At 44.9% G+C, this 8,584-nt stretch overlaps 1 non-coding gene across 1 annotated transcript; it reads left to right on the top strand.

The window, feature by feature from the left end:
* Nucleotides 1–8,309: 8,309 nt before the first annotated feature.
* trnai-aau (transfer RNA isoleucine (anticodon AAU)) lies at nucleotides 8,310–8,383 on the top strand. Its single transcript has one exon. It is a non-coding gene; the product is annotated as a tRNA-Ile (tRNA).
* The last annotated feature ends 201 nt before the right edge of the window (nucleotides 8,384–8,584 follow it).

Here is an 8,584-nt window from a genome sequence, read left to right as displayed (position 1 = left end):
ACTTCAGGAGTCAAGGTTCAGTCAAGTATAAGTGTTTTTAAATCTGAAGATGATTCAATTCCATGTGTTAGTGTTTTAAATCTATAGTTGACTAAGCTAAAAAATTGTACCCTTGGGCTGTTGTGGCGAAGGGTGCAGTTCTGAGGACTAGTTGAGATTGTGGGGAATGCTGCATATTGGTTGAAGCAGAAGTCTCTCAAAGGGTTAACAGCAGCAGCCAAAATTAAAGACGACAGACAGTGCTTCTCACTCAGGCCTTGAGATAACAGCAGCATCCTGTAGTGTAATCGGATACCTTTCCTTTGAGTCAGTGAACTCCAGCAAAGTTACGTTTTGAATTAATTAAAGGAAACCAGTGGGTTTCTCCACCTCTTTGATAAAAGTTATTATTTTCGAAAGCAATTGATTGAAATTGCCAGAATCTTAAGTTTTACTTACTTGAAATAATGTTTATCTCATTTTATTTGTGAATTAATAGAAACTTAAAGAAGATCACTGACACCATTTTAAAAAGTGTAAATCTGGAGATGATAGTTGACTTTGCCAACATTTTTGTGAATGTAAGAAAAACTCGTTTCAAGAAAAATTGTTAAGATAAAGAATTAATTAAGTTGTAAATGTTATACAAGTTTGTGTTAAGCAAATCGTAAATTTAGTTCTGAGTTGAGATCAGAGCTAAGCTTGCAAGTTGCAGTAATTCAATTTGAATTTTCAAACATTTTTAAGTTTTAAAAGAACACTGTTAGAACCTTTTCAATCGTTTTGCCAAGAAAAAAACGCGCAAGTAGAGACAGGAAAGGCTCAGGTCAAACAAAAGATGAGCTATGTACTTCAATGGCTGGCCTTGAATTGACAGAAAATGATTAATTCAATACTTTAAAAATGTCAGTAAAAGTTTTGACTGCACCTGTAGCATTGTCTGCACTAATTCCAGAACCACCAGAGTATAATAATTTATATCCAGTCACTGCTCCCCAGATTCTAATCATGCCAGTAACTCCAGCCCTTTTTGGTTGATAGTGTGGGTCCCGATTTACCATCTTCACGATCAGTAGAGAAAGAGGAGCTCTGTTCCGCAAGCCCAGTTAGCTCTAGGACCAGATCTCGGACAGCGAGAGACGGGCTTGGTCCTAACCAGAAACAATTAAGCATACCACCTAAATCCCTCCAAACCAAGGGGAAACCGCAAATTTCGAGAACAAAGGGAGCTGCAACAGATGATTTTGAAGAGAAAGAACTCCCTCTAGTGACAGGGAGGGACATCGAAGTCTTGGAAGAACCAGAGGAAATAGCTAGAGTGCCCCCTGGTGGGACTCGGAGACAGTTGCCGATTAGGAAGATACCAATCACCTGAATTATGCTAGCCACGCCGCACTTCAGCAAGCCCATGCGTTAGACGACGATAGATGGACACAGATCCTGAATGCGTTGAATAACACATTTCAAAAGCCCATAAATATTTCTGCTATCTTAGACCTAAAACCTAAGAAGACTGAAGAGCCAGAGGAATTTCAGGAGCGTTTTAATGAAATCTACCGTGGGCAGTCAGGCGACTTGTCATATCAAAATGGTCAGAATTCCCCTCAATATTGTGCTATGTTAATGCATTACCTCCCACCTTCTGTGGCTACTGCTGTGAAATGTAATAACATGAATTGGACAGAGAACGACCCTTCCCAGATGGCAAGGGCAGTCAGATTTTATTGGAAGGAGAGTGTAGGCCAGGAAGGAGGCTCGGTTACAAAGGTTAAGACTGAGTATGTAATGAAAAAGGATGATCTGCGACCCCAACAAGCGGCAGAAATGGTAGTTTACCAGCAGGAGCCCCAATATTGTGACTCTGGGTGGGTGGATCAGCGAGGGGGAGGATATCAAACCCACCCAAAGGGACCCTCAGCTCCTTTTTATGGCCCACCGTATGCACCAACAGCTTTACAACCGACGCCCCCTCTGAGGGGCCATTGGTCTACTGGGAGAAGAGGACGGGGCAGATATAGAGGGAGCAATGCATGTTTTAATTGCGGCCGTGCAGATCACTGGCAACAGGAATGCCCCTTTAAAAGACAGGCAGCAGAAGGAGATTATCCAACCCAAAGGAGGGGGTACCCACCAAGGGGAGGACAGACGAGATACACTGACTTCTCCCAGGCAAACCCTTTCCCAACACAGGATTGACTAGCTAATTTAGTCATAAGGACTCTCCAATCAGACAGGGAACCTATTATCTCTCTGCAGATTAGAGATTAACGTTACTCATTTGTAATCGACACTGGAGCAGCCATGTCTTCTGTGCAATCAGAACTTCGACTACCATTATCCGACCACACAGAGTAATTGTCAGGGTTCCAAGGACAGGTGTGTGAGTATCCTATTTTTGAACCTGTGACAGTCACTTACGAGAATAAGTCTGCAGATCATCAGTTTGTAGTGACTACTGGATTGGACAGTAATTTGTTGGCCCGAGATTTACTGTGTATCTTCCAGCTGCAGCTAGACTACGGAGACGAAGGGGTAACGGTCCAATCATGGAGGATGAGACAACAGTGCTATATTTCTATCACCCCCAGTGGTGAACGTTAGACATTGAACAGTCACTGCACCACGTTACCCTGGCCTATGACAGAACCGGACAAAACAGGGAGTTGGAGGACAAATACCGGCCATTACTTGAGACCGAATGGCCAGTCAAAGGTACAGCCACAGTCACGGGAAAAGAAGGTACAGCCGATTTTGTTACAATACCACCACATTTATGGCCACAGTCAGCTTCGGTAAGCCCTCATATTACACGTCAGGTCCACGACCAGTACCATGCCAGGGATCTGGGGCAAATGGTAAGGAGGGCAGTGGATCATTCGGATCCAACAGAGTACGCACTTCAAGTCATGCCGGACGGCACTGCCATAAAATATTTTGAGGTCCCTGAAACAATTAGCACTCGACTGCAGCATCACTGGGGACATGATGTTTTGGAATATGTCAATCCACAGGTCTGGGCGAAATACCCATCACAAGTGGGAAAGACAAATGTTACACCTATAAAGATAACGATTAAGGATCATGTAAAGCTACCTTCCATTCGGCAATACCCCCTGAAATCCCAAGCTGCTCCGTCTATAGACAAATTAACCCAAGAGCTGTTGCAACAGGGTATTTTGGTCCCTTGCCAATCAGAATGTAACACCCCCATACTTGCTGTGCCTAAACCAGCCAAACCAGACCAGTACCGATTAGTACAGGATTTACGTTCAATCAATGCCATCGCATAGCCGTTACATGCTCTCACCCTCATAAAATCATAGAATCATAGAATTTACAGTGCAGAAGGAGGCCATTCGGCCCATCGGGTCTGCACCGGCTCTTGGAAAGAGCACCCTACCCAAGGTCAACACCTCCACCCTATCCCCATAACCCAGTAACCCCACCCAACACTAAGGGCAATTTTGGACACTAAGGGCAATTTAGCATGGCCAGTCCAACTAAACCGCACACCTTTGTACTGTGGGAGGAAACCGGAGCACCCGGAGGAAACCCACGCAGACACGGGGAGGATGTGCAGACTCCGCACAGACAGTGACCCAAGCTGGGAATCGAACCTGGGACCCTGGAGCTGAGAAGCAATTGTGCTAACCACCATGCTACCGTGCTGCCCTCCAATAGGATATTACGGTGTATAGCTCCCACTCGGTCATCGCACTACTGAGGCAACTGCAGACTCAGCATCTTACCGCAGCTCGTCAGAATAGGTATGAGATATACCTTTTGAACAATCCACGTCTGACATTTAAACACTGTACCACTATCAATCCAGCCTGTTTTCTTAGTGGTCCCCCTGTCCATGAAGACGCACCTGGCCACAACTGTTTAGCCTTGATTCAGGAAACTACCACAATAAGGGTCGATTTGAGTGACATTTCGTCAGAACAACCTGACATGATTATGTGTGGTCAAATATCCCACCGGGGTTTAGTTAATGACTTACTGCAGGCCCTCCTTATGCCCGCGCAGATTTCAGTTATTAAATGCGCTGCCCACACAAATGGTTAGACCCCAGTTGACGTTGGTAATGAACAAGCAGATTGTGCAGCGCGGACAGCCGCGCAAATTCAGCAAGTGATGGTGCCTAAAATGTTAAGTCAGACTAAACGATTTACTATAAATATGTCTGCTTCTGACAAGTCAATGCCAACCATCCAAGACATCATAAGGTTACAGGAGGACGCTCCTGAGAGTGATAAACAAATGTGGAAACGGTTAGGTTGTACATATGATTCTGTTTCTTCTTTATGGACCACGCCAGCACATCAGACTTGTATGTCTGATGTACTGGCTTTATGAGTCATCGAATGTGTACACTTTGCAACTCATTGTGGGGCTCGGGGGACTAGTGATTTGTTGCTGGACACTTGGTGGCACCCTAAAATGCAGGGGTTTGCCCAGAGTACCAGTAATCGGTGTTTGATTTGTCAGCAATATAACACCGGAAAAGGTATCCCTTGTGGGTTGGGGCAAACCCCATTGCCCAGTGGTCCCTTTGAGACGCTCGAAATGGATTACATTGAGTTGGAAAGGTGTCAATGTTATAAATATGTTTTGGTCATTGTGGATGGGTTCAGCAGATGGGTTGAGGCATATCCGACTACCGATAATAAAGCTGCTACTGTGGTTAAAGTTCTGATGCGGGAAATCATTCCCCGGTACAGTAGACCAGCTCAGTTGAGTTCTGCTAACGGGCCTCATTTTCTTGGACAGATTAACCTGCCTCCCTTCTCCAGTGCTGTTTTACAGGTGTGGAGCATGATGGGGTGGCTACGCACCGTCTGTGTGATATTTGGCCTCACCTCGCTTGGAGTGTTATTGGCGACGGACATAGAAAAGGGGAATATTATCTATATTTGTAACCCCAACCAATCTACAAGGATACATCACCTATGCAAAGGTAATGTTCTTCGCTGCCCCCATATACGAAGACATGGTATCGACTCATGGAAGGTCGTCAAAGTTAAGGAGAATGCAGGAGTCATGAAGCAATTGCACTGGTCCCGGCGATGGGAAGGGAACATTATATGGACATTGCCTCGTTTTTGGAGTACATGTAAGTTTGATTTTGGATGTGTTAAGATTGTTGCGATAAAGGTAACATCAGACCGTCAGGAGAGCGTAGGAAGAGATTGTGAGAGAGCGAGAGGGACGAGAGAGAGGACGGGGCGTGTGAGAAGGGAAGTACAGCTAGAACGTAGGTTATCGGGAGATACACTTAATTTAGTTAAAGGCCAAACTGAGGAAAACCTGGGTAGTATGAATCACTTCTACCAGATTTACCACTGCTTGTATGGCCATGGACGGGTTGTCTGCTACCCAATACCCGCAGCTGTGTCTAGGTTATTTTCTGTTTCACCGCTTTGGGGAACTCCCCAAACGGTGGTTCATTGTCAACGTTCTGAGCCACCGCCCGAGCAAGTCACTCTTCCTTACGATCCGGGTTCCGTACCACCGGCTATTTGCCTATCCCTTCCTCGGGATAATTCCCATTCACAGTATGATAGGCTGCAACGGTGGAGGGCATATACACCTAACCACTTCACTCCCAATAGGGATTCCCGGTCGTACGAGAATTGTTTCAGCAGTGAAGGATACGGCTGTTTGCTGGTACAGGTGGAAACGAATATAACATGTCTGTTCCCCACCTGTACGGACAGGAGGTGCCATATCACCCAGGCGTCTGGCCAATGCGTTTGTTACAACACCACTTGCGTTCCATTGAACGCCGGCCTCCAGCTCCTTTTTGGCTGGGGGAATGTCTCTCATATCACTGTTGGGACGAGGGCTTTCCGCATTGCTAGGTGGCCCGAATGGGCGTTTCGAAGCTAGATAAACTGGGCTACTGGGGGGTTCCTTGGCTGTCAGCAATAGGAATTATTTTATTTGTGGCCTTACCATCTTGGGAAATGAAACCTTGGGAGCCCTCGGGGCAATAACCAAGGAATTGCCTCAGCTACGGTTGTTTGCAATGCAGAACCGGTATGCTCTTGACTATCTTCTGGCCCGTGAGGGTGGGGTATGCGCCATAGTGCAGGACAAGTGTATCATGGGAGTTCAGGACTTGACCGCTAACATCACTAAATTTATGGATCACATACGGGATCACCTAGACGGAATGCAGGATCCTGGCGCTTGGGGTAACTGGGGATTTGGAGGTTGGAAGGACTGGTTGATAAATATGGTCATGCATTTAGTGGTGGCTATCGGCTGCATCTTTGTGGGCCCAGCCATCCTTAAATGTGTGATGGGTAGAATGTGGGATACACTGGAACAGATCAACGCCGCTAAAATCTTAGCTGTCAAAATCCATGAGGGTGCAGCTACGCCAGGAATTGGAAATGCAGTGACAGATCTTTTTAGATGAGGGACCGTAGCTATGGATTTGATAGTTCGGTTATCATGGAATGATAAAAAGAGGGAATGACGAATGTGATATAAAATAGTTACTTTAGAGATATTAGTTACTGTAATGTAGAGATACGCCAGTCTCATTCTGGTGAGTTCACAGACAAATGATTTCAGACCACATGGCAAAGCAAGGAGGAGGTGTGTCCACCAAAGGAGGAGAAAAGGATGCTGGGTAATAGGGGCCAGAGGAAGGGATTGGAAGTGAGCCAATCAGAATGTCTGACTAGGTCAGGAGGGGTATAGGATGACCTATGGGAATCGTGTATGTGAAACTTGATACCATTTGAATTGATTTGCAGAGATCCCTTTGTCTCTTTGTTCATTCGCTTTCCGGGGTGTAGGAGACTGGATGTGTCTTATGCCTCTGAGATGAATCAAGCTTGCAAGTCAAATAAAATAACTAATGCTGTACCTGCAAATGCATCTCGACTTTTATTGAGGCCAGACTGACGGGTAAAGAAATTTGGGATTTGACAGGATCACGCGCATTTGAAACTTTAACTCTGTGTCTGGCACCACGGATAACCTCAGAATTTTAAAGATTTTATCCTCTCACTTTTAGTTTCTCTTGCAGATACGCAGCATCCGCGGTATTTTCCTTTGAATGCATTATAGGATTTACCTCAAGAAAACCTGGAGGAACATTTTAAAAGTATAGCAACGAGAACAGAGTGTAACGATTGAATGATTAACTGATTTGCTCTGCCGAAGAGTCACCCTGAGTCGAAAAAATTGCTCAGTTCTCTCTTCCCAGATGCCGCCAGAACCGCTGAGATTTTCCATCTTTTCCCCTTTTTCTTTGAGATTTCACATCCGCAGTAATTTGCTTTTATATTGAACAATTTCTGTTGCTGTACGTTAGCAAGAACAATTCGGGCGGGAGAAATAGCGGTCCGTTTTGCATGAAGATTTGGTGCTGACAAATCTATTTCCAACCAAAAACTTTGAGATTTTGACACTTTGCAACTTGACCGGTTAACCTTACTTGCATTCACACTCTGCCACAACAAACGCCAGATGACACCCTTTACTCTCTCTCACAAAACAATCTGTGCCTTTGTAGCTTCCCACTTATATTTCACCGAATTAAACGCAATCTTCAAAGCTTTGCAGTGACAGTGCAGGTCCGGGGGTAACAACTGATGTCACATCACAAGTCACTGGTAAGAAGCGAGTAATTGGTGCAAGCTGAAGAATTTGTGAAAGGAAGCCAAACGGAGGCTGCTGCTATGCCTGCAAGTAAAATGAGCTGGAGAGGCTGCATCACCAAAGAAGGAAATTCAAAACATCCCTCATGAGACGTTGAAGCAAATTCTGAGAACCAGCAAAGATTAGGCCTTACTAGCTCATTCGGTTGAGCTTCAGACTTTTAATATGAGGGTCCAGCGTACAAGTCCCTATCAGGGCTCTTACTTTGGCTCAAGACGTTTGCTTCCCAATGAACAACAAAAAAGAAGAATAAAGAATGCAGAACGGGTCAGGGAAAATGGAAGAACGGTGACAATATCATCTTTGCTAAAGTGCAACAGCCATGGAGAATTGTCAAGAAGTTTGCTTCATTTTCAGTTCATGTTAAAATTCTCTCCTGACATTGTCCTGTATTATACCACAATAGATTTCTGGTCATGTTCACTCACTTCCCAGTTCGACCAATCATTTCCTGTTTGTTTACTTATCCCATGCAGTACTGCTACAAATCCAGCATTTCCAGTAATAAATGCAATTTTACAGTTTCAAAGACCAGTGCCAATGAATATTTTAATTTGCACTCGGAAGGCCCGGAGGAGATGTCAGGAAAACTGATGTTGAATCAAAATGATTGAAATTTGCTCTATACTTGCACGCGCAGCTTGCCTTCTGGTGCTGTGGCTTAGATGGTTAAAGCACCTGTCTAATAAACAGGAGATCCTGAGTTCAAATCTCAGCAGTGCCGTCAAAGGAAATTAACAGCTGGAGTGATGCTCAACATTTCATGGTAAGTGCAGAAAATGTTGGCACAATCCCTGCAACGCGAACCTTAAAGCTCGCTTTCCCTTGTGTGCTGAAGCACTTTTTCAAACCTTTAAACTCACATTTTCCGCTCATCTTCAATTTTGCTCACCTACACCATCGCATTTTCTCCTCGCTTCAGCCT

The sequence above is a fragment of the Scyliorhinus torazame genome, chromosome 4 (assembly GCF_047496885.1).
Source record: "Scyliorhinus torazame isolate Kashiwa2021f chromosome 4, sScyTor2.1, whole genome shotgun sequence".
NCBI classification, from domain to species: domain Eukaryota; kingdom Metazoa; phylum Chordata; class Chondrichthyes; order Carcharhiniformes; family Scyliorhinidae; genus Scyliorhinus; species Scyliorhinus torazame.
This window is presented reverse-complemented; position numbering and strand designations above follow the sequence as displayed.